Source organism: Motacilla alba, chromosome 1 (genome assembly GCF_015832195.1).
Source record: "Motacilla alba alba isolate MOTALB_02 chromosome 1, Motacilla_alba_V1.0_pri, whole genome shotgun sequence".
NCBI lineage: Eukaryota > Metazoa > Chordata > Aves > Passeriformes > Motacillidae > Motacilla > Motacilla alba.
The window spans coordinates 40439926-40464105 of NC_052016.1; the positions used below are offsets into that span (position 1 = coordinate 40439926).

Genomic DNA, 24180 nt, shown 5'->3' on the forward strand with positions numbered 1-24180 from the left:
AGTTTAGCATTCATTTGAACATAATGAAATAAATTTAAGCAGTTACTAAAACCCATTAAATCTCATCCCCCACTCAGTTTCAATAGGGATAAAATTCAGCAGACTAGGAGATAGGGAGTATCTCAGGTATCCTGACCCTTGTCAATATTTTGTTAAGAGCTATTCATTTAATAAAAAGTGCATTTTAATTCAGACTAACACAAAATCCTTGCACATGGAAACCAGAGATATAGACCATACTTAAAAGGCAGGGAGAGGCTATGGCCAGCAAGATCTAAAGCATCTCTGTGGATAACCAACTGGAAAAAAAATAGTACCAACTATGAGTTGCTATAAGAAAGAATGCAAATAAAATCTTTGTATGCTTAGTCATTAAGTTGATAGGACTTATGAGCTTTTTATCCCCTGGACTGTTCCCAGTAATCACAGTTCCAATAAATGTACAAAAAAGACATTAATTAAAACAAGATTTTGGGAATTATCTTAAATGGATAACCTAGGATAGAGAAATATGCCTTTAAGGGGAATCAGAGTTTCCCAATCTGTTTAGTATACTGGTAGATGTTGCAGAGCTGACATGGCCATAGGTATATGCATTGAAAGAAGGAAGAGCTTTCTGACTGCAAGATGATCTTTAATCTCACAGAATCCTAGAAACAGTTAAGTTGGAAAAGACCTTTAAGATGACCAAGTCCACTCGTTAGCCCATCCCTGCCAAGTGCCAAGCACCCTCTAAGACATGTCTCCAGGTGCCGCACATACATATCATTTAAATGACCACCAGGGCTGGTGACTTAACAAATTCCCTGGGCAGACTTGTTCCAGTCCTTGAGAAACCTTTTGGTGAAGAAGTTTTCCCTAATATCCAACCTAAACATTTCCTGGTACAAATTAAGGACTTTTCCTCTTGTCCTATTGCTTGTTTATTGGAAGAAGAAACTGATACCCATCTTGCTTGAACCTCCTTTCAGGTAGTTGTAAAGAACTTATTTATAACAAATAAAACAGAAAAAAAAAAGTACCAGCCCATGTTTGGAAGCAAAAACTTCCAAATTCATCCTGAAACAGTAGCATGATGTGGTCCTCAAAGACTGTGTCTAGATTTCATGGTAGTCCTCCATCAGTTAAACTCTTTAATTCAAGTTTGAGCTACAGCACATTCATTTGAAAAGCAAAACACACAGAGGCAAAGGTTGTTAAATTGACACAAAAGTTACTGAGTCAGTGCTGTGCTATTGGATAACACAAAATTGAAGGAGAGATCTACCAGAGTGTGAGGTCCCCTGTGGACAGCTAGGTCACTGAAGGACATAGTTGGAAGGTACTGAGCGTGTCCTTCCTGCTGCTGAAGCTCTGGCAGCCCATCCATTCCCCAGCACTAAAGTAGGTTTTCTCCAAGTCCTTGACCCCAGACCTCCAGACTCAATCAGTAATAGTCCAAAAAACTAGCTGATCCTGATCTGCCCCTGATTCTCCTGTAATGGGTGAGAGACTTCTGCACTGGGCAAAAGCCAAGGGGCTTGTGCCTCGTTCTAACCCCACCTTTGTTGTCTGTGTGCAGCAGCAGTTGCCTGTCCTGGTGCCTTGGCTGGAGTTCTCCCATGTCCCATAGGCTTAGGGAAGAGATGCTCAGTCCTCCCACTCCCCACATGGTAGATTACTGCCCCATGTCTCCACACTGCCTCGCTGGAAAGTGAGGGCAGAGGATCATATGGATTCTCATTCACAACTGCTTTGCATCTGTAAAAATTATAATTCCCATCCTTTTTCTTCTCCTTGGATACAGAATGGTTTATACTTAATGATTCAGCCCACACTAGAAAAACACATCTATCCAGAAAACTGCCTGATGTGTTGATGATGACTTTTTTTAATCATCATCCATTTAGCATCGACAAAGATTAGTACATCTTGAAAATGTATTGTTTAACCGTAGCAGATAACACATTTTCAAATAATACAATTTTCATATTTAATCTCTAAAAAGTGGTGATTAGAAATATGACAAGTATCTGCCTACATTCAGCTTGTTTTTGTAGTCTTGAAGAAAGTGCATCTCAAGCTACATTTACAGAATGAACTTTTGAAAGCAAAAAGGTCATGTCAGTTTTATAATACCATTATACTTACAGGCCGAGGTACCCCAAACAAATCCAGGTTTAGAATCATATAATTGTTAGGTTGAAAAGGACTTGTCAGATCGCTGAGTCCAATAGTTAACCCAGCACTGCCAAGCCCACCACTAAACCATGTCCCTAAGTGCCACATCTAAAGGTCTTTTAAGTCCCCTCAGGGAAGATGACTCCATCACTTCCCTGGGAAAGCCATCATCCTATCTCTTTAGCTAGCTGGAGTCAGCTGCCCCAGCTGGGTCTCCTCCCAGCTGCTTGTGCCCCACTGCAGACTCCCCACAGATGGGATGATGTGAGAACCTGCAAAGCCCTTGACTCAATGTAAACGTAACTAAAAGTTTCTTCAAACATCATAGCTACCCTCAACAATTTTGGATGTTAGCAGTAAAGGAGTTTTAAATATTATCAGAAATATTTCAAGTACAACTCTTTGTTTCCTCCACTATTTGTTTGGAAGACAAAAAACAAATAAATATTTATCTAGTGTATGCATATGTGTATGTGTACACACAAGTGTATAAATATATATGTGTACACATATAACTTAATCTTTTACTTCTTTTTTTTTTACCTGTATCTATTAGTAATATTATAATATTATAATAATCTGTTACTCCATTCATCCATTGTTAAAAAACCAAGTTTCACAAGTAGTAAGGTATGATCCCTTTTTCTAAGTATGAATAAATTATTTTGATGTGGCATAATAGGTATTCTATGCAAAAAGTCCTTATCTACTTTAGCTTATCCTCAGTAATTCATTTGATTAGATTTTTGTTTCCTTGTTTTGATTTGTTTAAACTAAATTTGACAGTGATGAATATCTTTTAAGAACAGCATAGCAAAAAAAAGACTGACATTCTGTATGTAGAACCTGCTATAGGAGTTTCAAATACTGCAAACAGGCTTTGGATAGATCCACTGAAAACACTTTTAAGAATGAAGAGATATGCTAATGCTTTTTTTTTTTTTTTCCCTTCTTTTATCCATAAGCCACCACACATAAGTGAAATACTGTATTATTTTACAAGGTGAAAAGAGCACAAAAGATTTTGACTTTCCAGTGGACAAATCACCCTGGGATTTCCAGGTCAGCTGCAACGACATTCTTCTCAGCAACTCAAGATAATGCAATCTTTATCTTGGTGACTTTTACCTATATCTGCAGTTGAAAAAAAAATGATGACCTATCAGCTTTCTGCTCAGCCAAATAAAGTGATTTGGGTTTGCATTCTTTCACAGTTGGCTCTGAATGGAAAAGGTGCTCTGCTGCAATCCCTACCATGTATTTTACAAGTAATTACTGTGTTTATTCCTTTTAATAGAATGCGTATGTACAGACCCGCTGTGGCACTGTGAGTAGATGTGTACATGCCTACAACATCACATTCATGTATTTCTTAGGTATCCAAAGGATCCTTCTGCTTCTGTCAGCAGCCTGGAAGGACTGTGTAATTTGAATAAGTCTAGGCTGTCACTAAAGGAGGATGGGGAAAGATCACAATTGCAAACCCCCCTGTGCTCCTCACCAAGGACAAAAAACTAGGTAGAGTCAAGTGGAAAACTTCATTGCAACAAATGTCTTGCATAAAGGGAAAAAAATCTACCAATAGAGGGGAATCTAAAACGAAAGCCTCTGGGCAGACTGGCCATTCTCAGCATTACTAAGTAGCTACAGCTGCTGTGTCAGAGCCTTAGGGCACAGCCTGACAGGGTTCCAAATAATAAAAATTGGGATGTTTGCTACAACTTGGTTCTCTTGTTGATACCATTCACCACATATTCCTTAATTTCATACACTGACACTGCTGCTTCCATAAATTATCACATTTTATGGTTTTATTGCTAGCAAAATAAACTTTGATGACATATTTAAAAGGCATCAAGGCTACGAAAATGCGTTTGTATTTGTGGAATATTTTAAGTTGTATTATTTTCAATATATTACAGTCAAAGGTGGAAAAAAAAAGTGTTTAAATAAAAGTGACACAGTGAAGGTTATTCTGACCACATATACTCACAGACACATGTAAAAATGACTTGAAAGATGTCCCATCTGCCTGGTCTCTCCATCTGACTGAAGCAGGGAGTTGCTTTGCAGCCAACCCATGATAAATAGAATGAATTAAACAAAAAATGTGGCAGGCAGCTTCTTGTCAGTCTTACTAATTAAAAAAAAAGCAAACAGATGGACAAGCAATGACTCTTATTCAACAGGAATCTGGGCGCTTTAAGTGAGAAGGCACTCTCAGAACATCGTAGGATGTAAAAAGGAGTGTCCTTACAGATCAGTTTCCAAATTCTAGAGCTTAAGGCTTGACACTGTGTTTTTGATTGTCCTCCTGCAGCATCTCCCCCATGCATACTGGTATTGCTCTTATACAGAGTTCTGCCTTGCCATGAAGGAGCAGGGCTGAGTGGTTCTTGGAGAAATGGGAAAGGGTAAGAGAAATGAGAGATCACAGGTTTGACTTAATTATTCTGTCATCCTTATAATTTTTTAATCTTAAATTTAAAACATATATAATATTAAAGTACATAATTGCACATTTTGATTTTTGTTTCTTGTCATTAATAATATGATACATAATAGATACAATATATATTATAATAAAATATGGTCACCTTTTGCACTAGTGAATTATTACCACATCAACGGTGTCTGTGGGAGGATTGCTAAGAGGGAGGGTGATTGCTCCTGAGGAGCAACAAGCCTGAAAGCAAACAAATGAAAGAGGAGAGGGAGATGCGATGCTTGAAGCTTGGTCTGAGATGAGAGTGAAACAAGATGGAACAGACAGCACACATGAGATAACATGAGCTGAAGTGAGATGCTGCCAGGGAGGGTTATGTGGGCTCATGAACAATGTGCTTCAAATCAGTGCAAAGCAACTAGGTCCTGCAGATGATTATTTGCAGCAGCTTGGACAGAGCTAAGAGGGACTAAAAGTGAAATGGAAGTGACAGGAGACAAGCTGGAAAGGTGCTAGTTGAGTGGTAACCACACAGGCAATGAAACATGGTTACTACTTTTTCAAAGGAGAGTGAGCCCTGATTCTACTACCTTGGTATCACAAGAATAGGACACAACCATGGAAAGAAAAATTCTACATAAAAATAATAACAAAATCATAAAATCTTAAGATGGTTTGTGTTGGAAGGGATCTTAAAGATCATCTAGGATCAATGCCCTTACCATGAACAGGGACTGTGTAACAACTGAAATAGTGGAAAAATATGATTTAAAATGCATTTTTTTTCTTCCATTTTCTCTCAATATAAACAGATAAATTATCTCATTTGAACTTCTGGCACCTCTGTTAAAGATATTATATTTCAAGACATCATTTCTATAAAGTCTCACAGACTTTTTTAAGTCTATACATGGTATAATGTTTGTAGGGCTTTATTCAGTGCACAGCAGTATGTATTTAAGCTTTTCCAGGGCAGGAAGAATACCAATCTCAAGAACTCCAGAACTGATGAGCTGAGCTGCCAAAGCCATGAGATTTAGCCTGGAAGTTATTAAAATTTTCTGTGTTAGCCTCCAAAATTTTGCTTTTTGAACAGCCTCTTCTGACTTTGAGCATATCAGCCAACTCACAACAGTTTAGAGTGAGCAGGGCCAGATTCCTAGCCTCTTTGGGAGCCTCACTAGAAGAACCAGCTGGGACTAAATCACAAAAAGCTGCCAGCTGGTATAGCCACCTTTCCTCCTCCAACCAAAATGCCCAGCGAGAAATAATTCTGTGCTTCTCTAGCTTACTGTCTGCCAGTTCACTATATAGCCTTCTTCCCTCTACCAGTCCTGAGTCTTCATCATGCAGTATGTCAATTATGTCAAGTTTTCCATTCTTCACTGTGCACATTTTAAACCTGCTATCAGTAATACTGAGTTAAGTCACAAACCCTGGAAGGAGTTGGAGGGCCAGAACCATGGGATGCACCCTGGGGTCCTGCCTGCATCCAGCACATGCCTCTTTTTCTGTGCCAATACCATCACCTACTCTTTCTGCCTTACTCATTCCCAAACCTTCCTGATAGTCCTGGAAGACAAGAGGGGAAGCTGCATCCTCCTCTTTATAACTGATCCAAATACCTGCAGTATTTGGAATATTCTAAAACTCTCACTATTCTAAAATCATTGATCGCTCTCCTGAAAATATCAACAGGATGCTAAAAGGCTGCTCTGGGGTCATATTTTCAAATTTCCTTTCATACACATCTGAAGGCTCAGGTCTTCACATGAAGCCATCACTTTGGAGGTACAAATTAAAAAAAAAAATTAAATACAGCAGAAATTTCATAGAATCATTACAGTGAATCTCTTGTCTGTGAAATCTTTGAACAACTCTTAATTTAGACAGTTAAATGATTTTCAAACCAGTCCACAAACAACAATGGGGTCAGTAGAAAAGATCTAACAGATCTGCAAAAGGAAACTGAGAGAAACCAAGTGAAATTCAAACAGGTGACATCTCTTAGAGGGGAATATGTCCAATTCAAGATGTTAATTCTAAATAAAAGGAGGCTAAAAAATCACTGGAATTGATGATTTTATCTTTTACAGTCTGACTGAATATATTTAGGTCTCTTTTAAAAATCAATAACACAAATCTCAGCAACCATTTTTCAGGGAAAATCAAAAACCCAGATGTACTGGTCCTGCTCCCAGTTATCTGAGCATTCAAATGAGAAAGAAATTCATGAATGCAAATGTAATTCAAATCAACATCAGCACCATCATCTGCAGAGAACAGAGTATAACAGAATTGACATCTACAAACCTTTGACTTCTATCAGTGTTATCATTAGCAAAGCCAAATTGTGAAATCCTCGGTCTGTTCCTCCTGCAGCAAAACTCCTCCTCACTGGTATGGGACTTTAGGACTGAGTATGAACGTCAAAGCTTGGACCCATCCTCAGACCCCATGCACAACATTGCCAATAAGATTTTCAGGATTGTAACACATCCGAGATTCAATCTGTGGTTAGCGCTGCTCCATAGAGTCCTGGATAAGACTCAAAATTGGTCGTTTTCTCTCAAAGTTCACAGAGAAACCTTTTAACTTTAGGACCTACTGAGTGTATGAGAGTTTTAAAAAACTTTTGCAGGAATACTGCAGACCTTATAATCTGTTCCCAACTTAAACAGAGAGCTAGCTGTGCATAAGAGAGAGAAAGAAAGAAAGAAAGAAAGAAAGAAAGAAAGAAAGAAAGAAAGAAAGAAAGAAAGAAAGAAAGAAAGAAAGAAAGAAAGAAAGAAAGAAAGAAAGAAAGAAAGAAAGAAAGAAAGAAAGAAATAACACCCTCTGCCCAAACCCACCAAAATAAAACTGTCTCCTGCACATCAAGTGCTCCTATTTTTCAAGGGGAGTGGTGATGGGAAAAGTGATAGGGAGAACAGTTCTTGATGTGACAGTTGTTAGTCATAGTGCTTAAATGCTCTGCTGGAAAGCACTCAGATCGTGCAGTGACAAAGGCTGGGTATGAAGCAGAGCAGAACATAATTCTGCCTTTTACCCATCGTGTTTTAGAGTCTACATCCTCTTCTCTTTCTCAAACATGATGAACCTTGTCTCTCATTAGGTACAAATGGAATTTCACAAGCATTCACACATCGATTTTGCTCATTCACTCAGCTGAACACACAGACTAGGAAAATAATCCTTTGGTGGCCTAAATCAAAGATTTACACTTCACTTTGCATATAGGAAACCACTAAAAGATCACAATTCCAATGACATGACAAATCTAACTGAGTTACAAAACAATCCCATCTTTTCTTTCCTCGTTATTTCTGCTCTCCCTCATGTTTTAGATGCTTGGTCTTTGTAATTATTTTATTATTTATTCAGTATTGTCAATGTACTCAGAAAAAGACACAACTAAAATGACAATCCCTAATCCCTAAAAAGCTTGGTAAAAGCAAGCATTACGCATTACTCTGCCTATCCTTATTTTTGACAATTCTTTATTTTTCTGTTCTGAATAATTAGTGGAGTCAAGATGCTACTTGCAACATTGCAAGATGTAGAAAAGACTTTTTTATCAATTCTGCACATTTTACAGGGCTAGCCATGCTATCACTGTGAGAAAAAACCCCAATACTCTCAGTCTGACATAATCATATTTAATAAGGTTGAATTTTCAACTCAGAGATTTACATTTTTTCAACTGCACATATTTCCTGAAGGATTAGTTGCAAAGCAATCAATGGCAATACTTTTTATTTTTTCTCTGAAATTATTTGAATTGAAGCCCTGTGTTCTGTTCCTATTACCCCTTTTTTTATTAGGGATTCTCATCACTAAATACCCAAGTATATAACACTAAACACTTCACAAAAATAACTCTAAGAGTCATTAGAGATGTTTTATAGTTGGGAAGGTGAGTGAAAGGGTGTAAACCCAGCAAACTCGGGATCAATACACCACAGGATTTTCCAGAAAAATCAGCTATGGAGATATCTCAGATAATAATAAATACCATTGTGCTATGCTTAGTTCTGAATGAACCAAAGCATCAGCTTATCCCCAGCTTATTTTTCCATTTTCTGAAAATAAAGTTAATGATTATATTCAGTGCTAACATCACTAAGAGGAAAAAAAAAATCTTCAGGTATTAGCAAACTTTATGTAGAAATTCATGCTGTGTGAGTAAAATAAGAAGGTATTTGTTTCGTTGTCTCAAATGGGATACTGAATATCATTATGTTTGTATTGATACCAGCTAATTTGAGATGGAAGAGAAGAATGGTAACTCCTGTTCTTAGTGTTGGGCAGCAATAATAGGCTGTCCTGTATTAATTTTATCTTATTTTATATTAATTTAATTTTATTTATTTTGACTTACTCCATTTTATTTATGCTATTTTAATCTGGTTTGGATTTTTTTGTTTTGTTTTGGTCTTTTTAAATTTCTTTGGGCATTATTGTATTTAAACCACTTCAAACGTAGAAACTTTTATTTAGCAAATATGACATTGACACAGTCATACAACAAGGCCATCTCGAGAGCAAAATTGAGTAATAACTGAAGCCCAGGTCTCCTTTCCATTAATCGTCATGAATTTGTGTCTTAAAATAACTCCGTGGATTTCAGCCTTCCCTCCAAACCCTGGATCATCTGAGTACACACAACAGAACATACCCCATGACAAACAAAAGGAAGGCAGATTCAACAAAGACTGAGCAAGAATGAGAAGTACCAGAATTGTAAATCTAACGTGACATTTGAAAACATTCCTTTTCTGCTTATTTCTGACTCTTTTGCCTTTTAGTTATTCAGCCTGCAAAAATCGTCTTTTTTTCAGGTCAGGGGTTATGTTTTATTCTCATCGCTGAACGTAAGAGGGACCCAGTTCAGGGCATTTTTCTAGTGTGAGGGAGATGATAAACATGACCGATGTTAAGAGAAGCTTATTTTCAGGAGGGAGCGCTGACATTTCACAGAGCTGCTACTTTATCTGTATGTGTAATTAAACTATCAGCGACTGTTTCTGCAGATACATGTTTGCAAACATGTTATTGGGTTCCATCAGAGGGGGAAAATTCAGAGGAGGTTCCTGGGAAGGGGTTGCTATATTTCAGCACAAGAAAAATCTCTACAAAACCAACTAAATTCCCTAGCCTGCATTTCCTGATAGGCAGCATGGACCTGCAGAAGAGGAGCCAGTGCCAGCCCAGGGACACTGAATTCCAGTATCTCACTGCAGCATCACGGCTGACGAACTTCCCAGTGTCACATAACCACATTGGCTTGTCTGGATCTGCCTTGGGAGCAGCTACAATAAGACACATCCTGCAGCCTTATCACCCTGTAGTTAAATGAAATAGAGAAAGCTCAAGACAGAGAACAGAAAATAAGACGACCCAGGTGGCTCAGCAGCAAAAAAGGTCGATACAGACATCACCTGCTGCATGTGTGGCTAAAAGTGAGAGCCACTGCAGGAGGCTGAACTGCATGGGGAAACAAGGACAAGCATTGTTTGGGATTGCTCCAGAAATCCTGAATAAAACCTGCATAGCACCGTGTGAGGGAAAACTAAAAGTAGGAGGCAAGTTGGTCTCTTATTACGGTTTGAGATAAGTGTCAAAGGAGTAGCAGGACATATGCAAGAGAGCAGGAGACAGACTTTTGACAAAGGCATGGAGTAATAGGATAAAGGGGAATGGCTTTAAACAGAAAGAGTGGAGGTTCTGGTTGGATATTAGGAAGAATTCCTTAATGTGAGGGTGGTGCGGTGATGGAACAGGCTGTCCAGAGAAGCTGTGGCAGCCCCATCCCTAGAAGTGTTCACGGCCAGGTTGGATGGGGTTTGAGCAACCTGGTACAGTGGAAGATGTCTCTGGCCATGGTGGGGACTTGGAAATAGGTGATCTGTAGGGTCCACTCCAACCCAATCCATTCTATGATATGAGAGTGAATAGCAGATAATTTTATGTATGTCAAGGTTTAAAACAAACACCCTTTTGCTCTAGTGACTGGGGGGGGGGGGAGGGGGGGGGGGGCTGGAATTCCAAAGCCTTTGTTTTGTTGTTCTTTCCACAGGAAAAAAAAATATATATATAAAGGGAGACTTTGCTCAGGATTAATTATTGAGTGTTCCAGAGCTTTATAATAAATTTATATACTCCCTTGAGCTTAACAAGCTCTTTCTCTCTTTCTCTTTTACTCTGTCATCTCCAACCCAGCACTTTTCACTCAAACACCCAATGAGACCCTTTGTAGTATCAAAAGAGAAGGAGGTGCCACTGTACAGCTCTCACTAGCCTTGCTCCAGCTAAGGGCTTCCTGAGCACCTCCTGCAAGCAGCCTTGCTTCCAGAATTCAGGAATGTGGCTGCAGAGGAGTATATTAATGCTCAGATCTAATACTTAAAATAGAAGTTCATTTAAAACCACATTTTACTACGATAATTATTACTCCCTGCCACAGAAATTTATTTGCTTGTGTCCCTTTTCTACATAGTTTGTGATTTCACTTTCATCTTATTCCTCTCTCCCATTACAACATTAAGAAGAAAAACCAGCTTAAAATGTATTTGAAGCCTGAAATAAGGATGGCAGGAGGATTCTGATAAATATCTGCCACAGGAGCATGAATTTTATTAGATGGAAGTACAGCTGCTAAACAACCCAGATGACCCAGATGATGCTGGAAAGACTGCAGCTGATGGATGAGAAGGAAGAGCAGCTGTGCTTCCAGGGCTGAGGAGTGAAGACACAGCTCTGATGTTTGCCGCTGTTAATGAGCCCTTTGCAGGTACACAGCCTCTCCAAAGCCCTAAGCAAACAATAATTAACATACTTATTTAGGGTCTTACACTTGCAGGGACAGTGAAAGAGATAAATAAGGTGAAAACTTGGCCCCATTGACCTCAGCAATGGCTAGACCGCTTTTGTGGAGCCAAAAGTTCACCCCAAAGTGGTTTTCTACACTGAAAACAGCATTCCTATGGCTTTTCACCGTTGTTATGGCGGTGAGAGCAAGTGCTTTGGTTTACCTGGTGACTTTGTCAAGCAGAACAACTAGACATGATTTTATGTAAATGTTAAAGACATTTATTTATTTATTTATTTATTTAAATAGTTGTTCTAGACATTACCTCTGGAGCTTGGGACAGTAGCAGGAAAAATCAATTTTGCATTAAGATACCATCTACTGTTTCCCTGTTTTGTACTCTGGGCCATGTACAAGATGTACCACGACTCTTTCCTCATTCAGACTGGTATGATAGCAGTGAAGAAATGTCTCTGAGACACTGGCTACACATGTCCAAAATATTTCTCATTGCTAAATAATGTCCTGGTTAAATTGCACTTTACAAATTTGTGACCTGGAGAATTCACATCATTTGTATGTTAAACCACAGCTAGGCTTGTGTATTGGGCACTGTGTGCTTACATGAACTCCAGTATAGGCACAGGCTGTAAGTATGAGGACATGTCACAATCTATTGAACTAATAGCATGAATTTAAAATTCCATGATAAAGCCTATACTTGAGGGGTAACAGCTTTCTTGAACTACCAAAACAAGCACAGTTTGCAAGTTATTTAAATTCTGCATATTTGAAAGTAGAGAGGGTCTTGTAGTTTGTTATCTAGAGAATATAGATATGCCTCCAGAGGAGGAATATTTGCCTAAACACCGACTTCCTCAATGTGTAGATATCTTAGTCTGAGTTAGACAATACGAGCTAATTTTGTACTTCTTTGACTTCATGTTGAGGAAACACATCTCCAGAAGCAGAATCACTTAATCTTAAAACAAACCTAATGATTTTCTTGACTCGTTCTGGAGGGATCCAGTCAACCAGCTTACATAATATTACCTACACTGCAGATATCTGAAATTAGGAGAGGCAAATCTTATGCCTGGTAGTTTATGTTACTCCCTCAGCAGCATCTCAAGTCAACACATCTAAAGTCTTTAGAAATACTTATCAGAGAAATAATCTAATCCAAACTGGCTAATGGAGAGAGATAGCTACATACAGACAACCAGTCCAACATGAGATACTGTCCTATGGAGTTACATTTCTCTCTCTATCTCCTCTGACTAGATAAGATACTTAAATTTCGTGTGGCTACAGTCAGGGAAAAAAAGTCCCCCAAGGCTGAATGCCTTCCTGGTGGTTCAATGAACGAACAACTGATTTCAGTTTAATTCTCTCTTACCATGTTTGAGGAGTGTGGAAGAGTTTAGCTTTAGTCTTGCTACATCCTGCCTCTCCTACAAAGGATGCAATTTAGTGAGTGATAAAAAGTGGGAATTTAAGACTATGACTTGCTTTACAGGAGGTTACATTTTCAAAACACTGATGAATTTGGATGGCTTGACATTCACAGGTCAGACGTGGATACCTGAAGAGGGCAATTTTCAGAACAGCTCTTTGGCTCTCATAAGGTCTAGTGACATTTATTAATTATTTTGGTCTGAGAAGTCAAAATAACAAATTGTTTTGTAAATGCAGTTCCTAGTATAAGTAGTGCTTACAGAAAACCGTGACAACACTAGAACCCTCAACCCCATGTAAATATGTTAGCACTTCAATTACATCTGTTGCATGTCAATATTTTAAAATTCAATTTTCAAACTCATGGCCAGATCCTGACTTAATTAAAGGCATACTTCTTTCTAGGAGTATTTAAATTCTATAAAAATATTCTCAGAAGAGGCAAGATGAAGAAATACTTTCTGTTATCATAAAGCCAGCATAAGAAATTTGGTATCTCACATGGTATCTCCCTGTTAACATGTGAGGGCAAACAGGGTAAAATAGGACCACACTCAAAAAAATTCTCCCCAGAGGCCATAACTTTCTGTTACAAGAAGCCTTATTCTTTATACTACTTTTGCAAATAGTGATTCAAAATACTCCCTATTCCCCTTATACTTCCTTGTCAGCCTGCCCTCACCTTCTGCCAGATGAGTCTTGATGCAAGAAAGTCTCCATTCTGTCAGCCTCAGATACTTCTTGCCACCAAAAATCATTTGCAAATCAAGAAAAAAAGAATAATTTATCTTGCTAGAAGTAAGGAATGAAGAGCATTTTACAATGGCCCACACTCCAGTTTTAGTGTGGCTATTAACCAGCTGAGATCAGCTTCAGCCTCCTGAGAGTCATGCGACAGAGTTGATCAGTTAAAGTCCCTTACTCAGCCCTTAAACACAGATTAGTGCTGCCCACTCAAATCCAGCTCAGAGCAAGTCTTCACTATGTGTTCCTTTATATTCCATGCTTCTTTAAGGGCAGTGTTACAAAAACTTTTTACTCATTTAAATAATAACAAGCCTGCTGCCATTTCATTTTAGCTTCCACAAGTCTTCACATTTAGAAGTGTTTAGAAGTGTTAGAGGACAAGACTGTTTACAGCCACAGTTCACAACAGTAATCCCTTTTAATGCATTTGATAGAAGAGGAACACCTCTCCCATCTCCCTTTCTCTTCAAGCTTTCAAGACTAATGTATTGACAGTACTTCTTTCTTGGTAATCATTTTCTTAATCACTGGATTTTTCTAAGATGCCCTCCCAGAGCTTTGCTTTGGTTTTGTGTTTACTCAGTCTCCAGCAACAGAGCTTGCCTCATCATCGTACTTAGGCACTTCTCTAGCTCCGTGTCCTTAGGTTTAAAGGGAGTGACACATTCTCCTTCAAACAATAATTCTGGAGCATATCCAACACATGGAAGGACCAACTTCTGTCTCTATATTCCCCCCACTGAATAAACCCTTGCTTTCCAGCAGAATTCCTCGGGCTTTATGCATCATTCAGTACTTTCACTCAGGAACTACTTGGACTGAAGTAAAAAAAATAAACAGCATAATAAGACAGAGTACCACAGATAATATAAATTTTAAAAGAAAAATTAATGGCTTATTTTGCTATTTTTTTGGCTATTGGCTTTTCAAAGCTTCTATCTATCTTAAAAATCTTACAGGAAAAAAAAAATCTCAAACCACGCCAGGCATAATTCAATCCATAATAATAAAATCCAAAACTTTGGGCCAGAAGAGGCTTGCATGAGCCAAAAAGAAAGTCTGCTGTAAGATTTCAACTCGTGGCTCTTGGACATATCACTGCTGGCCTTGGCCAATACGATACTGAAATTTGATGCCAAAACTGTCTCCAACACTTTAACACCTCTGTTATTTCTTTGCTGTGGACCAATAGATAAGCACGGGTGATGTCCAACTTCAGCCTGGTTCAGCAAGTGGGAGACTTGAGTTAAATGACTTCTCTTGTTGAAAACACAATTCACAGATCTGTAGGGTGCCCTGAGTACGGACTAGGCTGTGCTCTAGCTCTCTGCTGAAAATACACCAACAAGCAGGAGGAAAACACACGGTGTGATTCCTGGGGGTGTCCTCTTCAGGGCCAGGAGCTGAATTCAATGATCCTCATGGGTCCCTTCCAGCTCAGGAATTCTGTGGTTCTATAGCTCTACATGATAGCAGGAAATGAAGTTTCAGATGGCCAGAGGTAAATCATGTGGCTCAAGGACATGAGAACTCTGCCAGGAGCAAGTAGCCCTCATTCCAGTTCCTGCTCTGGTCCTGTGAGTCACATGGATGCATTCCTGGCTGCACTGTATGTATGAAAAAAACTTATTGCTGTGGTAGGTCACAGTGTTATAACAGTCCTAGAAACCTCCAATTCAGTGCACTTTTCCAAGTCAGGGCTCTCTGTGCCACTCTGCTCTGTGCAGTGTCAACATGTCATTTGATTTGATTTCTGAATGGCTCCAAAGGATGTCACCACTAAAATTCAGTGTAAGGTATTTGGTGCCCGAGCCTTTTCTGGATGTAATTGCCTAGGCTTCACCTCTGATCATTTAGCATGTTATAATGTACCAGGAGAGAGACTGAGTAAATTTCCCACCATCTAACAAGGAGGCTGCTGCAGGAAGATATTTAAGCATTGCTGTCTGTTATTTCCACGAAGACACTACTATCTCTACTTTTTCTGAAGTTGAAATTTACATGAGAAGTGCCTGGGTGGTACGCAAAAGGGGCAAATGGCAATTTCAGGAAGAAAAAAAGGCTAATTTTTGTTTCAAAACAGGCAGGGGTGGGGATTGAAAACAGATGGTCTTTAAATCCCTTACAACCCAAATCATTCTATGATTCCATCATTCTATGAGATTTTTTTCCCCAGCCACAATTTTCATTATTTTATTCAGGACCTTGTCCCTCTAAAGAGGAAACTGGTGGAATTTCATAAATTTCATTGTTTCATAGAACTTATTACAATTGTGAGTAATACTAAGGGGAAGTTAAGTTCCCTGTTTTTTAGGGAAGTGTGAATAATATTTCTGGACTGGGGTCCGTGAACCAGGGTGACATAACCCTGACACTAACCATGCTGCCACTGAGAGTCAGTCATTGCCTATTGCCAATGAAAGCCTTATGTAAAGATGAAAAGTAAATCATTATCCCAATGAATAGCAATTGTATCTTATCAATTACCCCATTTTTCAAAATGGCATTTTCACCTCCAAAATCATAATTTTTTTATTTTTCATCTTTCTCTTTGTGCTTTTCTTCTTCTTCTTCTTCTTCTTTTTTTTTTTTTTTTTTTTTTTTTTTCATTTCTCTCTCTTTCTTTGTCCTTTCAGTCATACTTTACAATAGCAACTCCTAGTTTCCTATCTTGGACTTTACCATAGTCTCACAGAAGATCAATAATTTCATAATAAATGATTACTTGAGAAAGACTGTAGAAAGTAGAGATGAGAAATAAGCATATTCCAAGCACATGGGTTTAGGCTACTGATTCAGAAAAAGAAACACTGAGTCAGTACATCTGAACATTTGGAAAGTTTTTTTCCCAACCAATGAATACACTTCAGACATTTTTTTTTTTTAAATCAACCTGTCCCTTAGACTCTTCCAAATTTGAAGGTGCTATAAACATAAAAAGCAGAATGTAATCAGACCTCAAAAAGGATTTTCAAGACTCTTGTTCTTCACATCATCTTGCCTCGATTCAGGCAAACTGCAAAAAAGTCACTGCCAACCTTACAGGACTCTTATGCCTCTGTGTTTACCCAAGAATTTTGTAGAAATGATCTTCACAACTGCTGGGTACTGTAGGCACACAACTGCTCCTTGTTTTATGACTGGGAAACTGGGTCATGGGGAAATAGACTGGTTTCACCAGAAATCACTCAGAGAAACAGTGTCAGAGCAAAGTATAAACCTGATGATCCCAACTGTGTCTCATGAATCAATTATGTTTTCTCTTTATCTGTTATTCCACAAGGATGCTCTAAACATGTTGAATTATGTTTTGACACTTTTGAAACAGACTTCTTTTTCCTAAGTTTTTATATATTCCTTTTATACCATCTGCAGGAATTCTGAAAGCTCTAGTTTAATTTGGCTTTTGTTGTATTGTACTGAAATAGAGAAGATTTACTGAAACTCATATTCCATTCCATTCCATTCACAGTGAAGAATAAATCCTACTTTGCAGTACAACAATTAATATTGATTATATTACTTGAAAATGTAAGAGACTGCACACATATCTATTTTCCATGAACCAGTGTTCTAGGAAGGACCTCTATTTATTGTAGCTGCTGAATACGATCAAAGAAGTGACTCTTTAAAGAAGATAGTTCAAAATATGGAATTAAATATCAAGATTCAGTCTTCTTAGAGAAACAGCACTTCTATCTATACAGGAAAGATTGGAGAGAAAACCTATGATAAGAAAAGCTCACAGTTAAGGGGCAAAGTTTGGAATATAGATTTTGTCTGGTGGAACAGGAGACAAGGCTGAAGGGTCATGAAGGTGGCAGACAGTGAGCAAGCAGGAGTGGAGCATCCTATAGGTGTCAGAAGCTGATGAGTTGAGTGAGTGTCAGATCATTTTCCATCTCAGCATCCATGTTGAAGGACACCAGCTTAGTTCATTTGGTGCTGTCACACATCTCTGTACTACTTTTCCTCTTCCTCAAATTTCTATGTTACCTTCTCTCCCTCTCCAATCACGTAATCTTCTTGACTCTCTCATCCTGCCCTATGCATGGCGAACCGCACATTTCAAAAAAGCAGAATCAGTGATGGGGCTGAAATCACAGAATTACAGAATGATAGAATATCCTCTGTTGGAATGGGCCAACAAGAATCATCGACTCCAAATCCTGGCCCAGCACAGAACGGCCCCCAGAATCACACCATGTACCTGAGAGCATCGTGCAAATACTTCTTGAACTCTGTCAAGCATTGTGCTGTGACTAATTTCTGGGGAGCTGGGTGTCTGGTCTCTTTGAAGAAGTTTTGAGTTGCCCAGAAGCCAGTGAAGCTGTTCCAAGATAATATCTGCTGGGATTTTGTGGCATAGGTGCACATTTTGTGGCATAGGTGCACCAAACAATTTGTTTGGTTGGGGGTTTTTTTCCTTTTTTCCTTTTTTACTAGCTATCCAATTTAACTGCATTTTGATTGTGTCAATAATCCTCATCAATCCACAGTATAACAACTGTATTTTGGAGTGCCAGTGGTGGTTGAGATCCTGTGATTTAATTTTGCCATGATTTCATATCATATATTCACAATACAGACAAAATGCAGACCAGCCAACAATTCCAATTGTGCATTAAGAAAGCCATGGATTTTGGAATTGATGTAAACCAGCACAGGACTCAATCCTCTTTTGGGAATAGCATGCTTTTGTCAGAGCCAAGTTGATAGAGGTGACCCTACCAAACAAAGTGCTTCAGATACTGTCCAGCAGAGATCAGCAGTGAATAGACTCCTGTCAATCAACAGAATCACCTTTCTGCTGATGGTGGCAGGCAGCATTTGCCAAGGGCTGTAGAACCAAATCCAGGCTGCTGAAATTCCAGCACAATGACTTCGCCATGAAATCATCCCACTTCTTTGCAAGTGGAGTTGGATACTGTTAGGAGACAGGTTTAAGAGCAGGAGGGAGGGCGCTCCTCTTGACAACTCAAATTCATAAATCAGAGCCAAAAGAAGCAGCAGGTTTCTGGCCACACTGCATTTAGATCAAAGGCTCTGTTATAGCTTTTATGATTAATGAAAGATGAACAGCATTCCAAAGATTAACAAATTTAATTCCTGAGAGTGTAGCAGTTATCTGTGTGGGCAGACTGACCCCTAATCTCTGACTCGGTGCTGGACTGTGCCACCCTCACATTTTTTCTCTGCTCCCCCTCCACCACCACCATCATGCTGGCAACTGTAAGATGACATTGAGTAGATGAGTTCAGAACAGAAAGATAAAACAATGTGAAAGGATAGAGATTGGGAGCTTATCAGCCAAACAGGACACCGGATATAAAAAGTAATCAACTTAAAGCTCTTATCAAAATGTTTCCTGGGAACAGTTTTGTTTGGTATTGTTGGTTTTTCGTTGGGTTTTTTAAAATAAAAATCTGTCATTGCTCAGGAAATATTACAAGATTATTTAAAAGTAATTGCATCTGATATATTCTGCATGTGGGTGTTTATGTGTTCCCTGAAGAATGCACATAGTTTGTAACTTGATGTGTTTTAAGTCAAGGGAATTAAATTATCATGTACAAAAAGAGTTTATCTGCAAGAGGAACCCAGACATACCTTTTTTTGTCCTTTTTGAGGATGAATGGGAAAATACTGAAAAGGAATGCATATACTGCAGTATGTTAAGAATATACACAATTAACAAAATATTTATACAAATTACATCCAGTTATGTGCTAAAACAAAATAGCTGCCTGTAAAATAAGGAACTTTATTTGCAGAAGTTATTTGAAAAGGTTTTGAAATCTTACAGAGAATCCCATAATCTCCTGACAACAAACAACTTTAGAAGTAGAATTTTTTTTTTTGTTTTCTTTTGTTTTTAGAGTCAGCTTTCAGGATTAATAATTTTCAGTTTACATGCCTACTCTAGTATGAACCCATCCTGTTCTCCACTGCTTAGAACCTACATTTTCTAATCTGGACAATATCATTCCACTCATTTAAACAGTCTTCTGCTCATCAGAGGAGAAAAAAATTGTGAAATCATTTCATGCATTTTTTCTAACTATCCTTTTTTTTAGTATTATTGCAATAAAAATACTATTGGGCATTTGAGTGCTGGTTTTACAATGAAGGGGAAATACTTCTTAATGAGCTAGATAATATGATAGCACTAAAAGAGTGATAATAAGAAAACAGAGTAGAAGAATACAGTCACATGGAAAATGTTTCAATAAAGACAGAGAGATAATTTCAGCATCTTGATTCCTTGATTCCATCCTTATTTCAACATGGAATTTGGCATAGCTTGCTTGGGGTTGGGTTGAAGGCAAATTAGGCTTTATGTTACATTTGTATTCCAGCAATTTATTTGTTTGCCAGCATAATCGTGGCAGCCTTAGGGTTTTTACTTAACTTCCTATGCCCAGATTCCAGACAATGTTGTGGTTTAGGTTCTGTGCTGTCCAAAAGACCCTTGTGCATTGGAAGCCCACCAACAAGACAGCAAAGTATTCAATGATTTTAGTGGTGTTTAAATGAACTCCTTTGGTCAGAGAGATCTCCTAGCTGGATACCACAAGGTGATCTCATTAGGGAAGGACAAAACTCCAGCTGCCCCATCTGCTCTTCCAGAAGACAGGAAGTTAATTTCTTCTAGTCACAAAAAGAATCTGTGCAAAACGTACCACAGTTCTGTCTGGTGCTCCTACCTTGGCTTTCACATGCATACAACAAGAGCTTCAGTCAGGCTTGAATTCTGCAGGAGGTGTGTCCTTAATATTCAATTTCTTATGAATATTTAAAAGTAATAAATATCAAATTAAATGTTTAATGATCTTGTTTTGACTAAAAAGACCTTGAGGAGGATCAGGAAGAAGCCAAGCTATCTAAATTGGCCAGTCAGTGAGCTCAGAGGAACACCCCACAATTTCTACTGCTCTGGAGCAGGTACCCTGTGATACCAGTGCTGGTTGAATCACAAGAGACAGGCACACTAATGCCTGTATGGTGTGCCTACTCTTAGAAGCAATAAAAATGTCTGTGCTTTGCTCTATTCCAACAGATGTAGTCTAGATGGAACCCAAAATAATGATGCAACACACAACAACATCTTCAGTGGTTCCTTTACTTACTTATTTTCTCCATAGTAGCTATGGGATTTTGTTATGAGTTCTTGACACATTTAGGTGTATGCAGTAAATTTCAGTAATTTTAAGTAAATTCAGCTGCTTAAACTACCCATTTCTATGATGCTTTATCTTGATCAACTTGGATCTACTTGGGTCTAGCCTGAAAAGATGTGAATAGTTGAATAGTTGTGTGAATCCCACCTTCACTGGAAGAGGGAATTATTGGCACAGACACAGATATTCAGAAGATATTTTTTTGTGGCCATCTAGCAGCTGCCTTATTATAGCCTATTTTTAAGAAAGTGAGAGTTCAGGCCTCATTACTGCAAACTGTGGAAACAACATCCATAATCTCAACTATTAAGGAACAGGGAAAAAGAAGTTAATTATGTACAATTACAGTTATCTTCACCTTGGTGTGCTTTAATGAACTACAAGAGTTTAACTCTATACACATGAATTTTACAGAGGTGAATAAATTTGAGACAAACTTGTGAGTGACCTTTGCAGAGTGAGAGTTGGTACAGGGGGAAGCAAAGGTGGCAGCTGAAATCATGGGGAAGGAGTGTATTGTTTCTCAGCCTCTTCATATTTAGTTCCTTCTCTGTTCAGTTCTTATGGGCTTGCATTATTGTTGCATTCCCTTGAAAACTAGCCAAGCTTTTAAAATCATGCCAAAGAAATATTAATTTATTTTTTTTTTGTTCTTTCTTACTGTCTTGGATTTTTTTGGGTTTGAATGAAACCAAGAAAATATTAACAAGCATTCAACTCAAAGCCACTCATCCTATTCACACACCCCAGTGTGGCATTTGCCTCTGGACTAATCAAGTTAGTCTTGCTTTGCCAGTCAAAGCTGAAGGCAAACAAAAGTCTCACTTCAGTTAATTGAATCCCATGTACGCTGTCCAACAAGAATGCAGATACTTAATTTGTTATCACATTATTCCCACATTGCAACTACCTACAAGTTCATATGTGGGTTGGGAATCCTGAGTTTTAGGCATTTCCCAAACACACAATTAAAGGATAGTTTCAAACTTCAAGAGCTTATTTTGTAAGTGAGATCTCTGGAGGCCAGAAATGCTGAACTATCTGGAGGCCAGAAATGCTGGACTTCCTCTGTTGACAATTTCTGGTGGAACAATTTTTTTTTGCTTGTTTTTCTTTAACTAAAATAAGTGCAAGTTTTTCTTCATGCCTGTAGGAAACCTTCCATTGACCCATTTCCTGAACCAAGCAAACAGTCATCAGCTTATAATTGGGTGAATTAGCCACAGGAGAGAAAGCAAACTTTAAAATAATTGCTCTTTTTCCTCATTTATATCAACATTTTTTTCTGCAACAAGCCACCTGACTCCAAATATTTGTTTTCTAATCACCCAAGAACAAAACTCACCAGACAGCAGATCCTGAAAAGTCCTAGAGGGAAATTCTACTCAAATCACATCATCAGCTTTCAAAAGCCATTCAAAAGGAGAAGATCAGCAGAGCATACCCCCATACTGTGCATCCTTTGGTTGGGAAAGTGAGCCCTCCTGCAGCTAGAGCTAAGGAAGAGGGAATTTTACTCTTTAATTCTCATGAAGTACACAGAGAAAAGGAGGGAGGGAGTGAAGGGAAACTAGTGCTGATCAGAGGAGCTACTAATGGAACAGGAGAGTTTGAAGATGTCTGATCTGCCATGAGTGCAGATAAAGTCTCAGATGAATTATGAAACACAGATCCCTGTCATGCTCCCTATGCAAGTTCAAGGAATAGCACAGTTGTGTACTCCTCACAGGATACTCTGCCAATTTTCTATTCATTCCCCACCTACTTTATAGAAAGAGATATTTTATATATTTTCTGTAGACAATACATGCCTATTTTTACCAGTTTTTCTCTGATGTGCTCAGGGCAAGGATGTCTTTAAAATATTCCTTGTGTTTTTGCACCTGTGCAGGAAGACCATTGGAAATCATTATACTGCAAGCTCTGCAATGATTTAAACATTCTGGGTTCCAAGAAGGTTTATCTGCACCCTGCTGCCTTCACACTTAGAGCTATGGGAGTCATCTCACCTCACTTTCACTCATCTCCAGAGCCAACATCTGCATGCAAGCTCGTTTTCACCTTCTCTTCCTTACAGTCACAGGGAAGAAATAAGTCCTCCTAGGGAATGATTAATTTGACTGATTTCAAATAGCTGCCATATGGTGAGATAATTAGGCCTTAGAAAAGCCTGATTATTTCTGTTGACTATAAAGGGAACCTTGATGATTCCTAGACATACAGAAACCTACTCTGGCTCTGGCATTTCCGGAGCTGCAGATCATCAGTAGCTGGAGCAAAGACAGATCCATGCTTGCCTTGTATTTTTGCTCTTCCCTCAGCACCCACCTTCTACTGCTAGTTATGGACAAAATGGTCTTTCCGTGAAATTCAAGTTTTACCAAATTGTGCAACCCTTTTGGAGTATTCTCAACCTTGGCTCTATCCATGACACTTGCTGCAAGGCAGAAACTACAAAAAAATTCTTCAAACATGCCCAAACTCCAGGTAAGGTAAGAAGCAATAACCCTTTGAGAGCTGCGAGTCTGCTTGTAGACCATACTCTTGATGTGTAGCAGTGCAGACGTTCTCTGCGATCACTTTGTATATGTGCAAAACAGGGACTAAGGGGGCACAGACCTTGTCTTCATGGAGGCTGTCTTCAGAGGGGTGGGGAATTTGGGGCCTCCTACCTACCTGGCTTTTCCAGTGAGTCAGCTGAAAGAGACAATTTATCCCTCAGGTCGTTTCTTCCCTGTCCACTAAGACAGGGCCTCTGAAGCCAAATTGCAAAGTTTTAATTGACGTCATGTTGTGGATTGACCATGGTTTACCACCATGAGCCCACCAAGATGCTATTTCCCTCTCCCTCATCAAGACGGGAGAAAATACAGTAAAAACTCATGGGTCAAGATACAGACAGGGAGATCACTCATCATACACCTTCACAGGCAAAAAAGACTTTTCTTGGTGAAACTTATTTAATTTCTAGATAATTAATACAGAAATAGCATGGTGGTAAATAAATCCAAAATCAACATGTACCTAGTTCTCCCTTCCTCACAGGCTCAACTTCTCTCATGACCTTTCCACTGCTTCCTGCCTGAGCGTTGCAGGAGTATGGATGGGAGTTGCATTCAGCCCATGACATTTCACCTCTGCTGCTCCTCCCTCTGCATGCTGTTCCCCTGCTCCAGCATCGTGTCCCCACCACAGGATAAAGTCAGATCTGCATGGACATCTCCAAGGTGGGTTCTTCCCATTGGATTCAAGGAGTCGTTCAAAGAGCTTTATTCCATGGGCTGCAATCCTTAAGGAACTGACAGCTCAAGAGTGTGTTGGTGTCTCTCAATGACCCTTCAAGAAGACCTGATCCTGTGGGCTCCTCTTGATAAGCC

General features: G+C 38.8%; 1 protein-coding gene across 6 annotated transcripts in view; it reads right to left on the reverse strand.

Annotated features, from left to right (window-relative positions):
• TENM4 (teneurin transmembrane protein 4) overlaps positions 1-24180 on the reverse strand; it is a 1547018-nt gene that overhangs the window by 640962 nt on the left and 881876 nt on the right. The window contains exon 1 of one of the 6 annotated variants that reach the window (XM_038158322.1): positions 13558-13682. The exons of the other annotated variants lie outside the window; for them this stretch is intronic. The gene's annotated coding sequence lies outside the window, so the exon portion shown is untranslated. Of the gene's footprint in view, positions 1-13557; positions 13683-24180 lie in introns of those variants that run through there. 6 annotated transcript variants of the gene reach the window in all.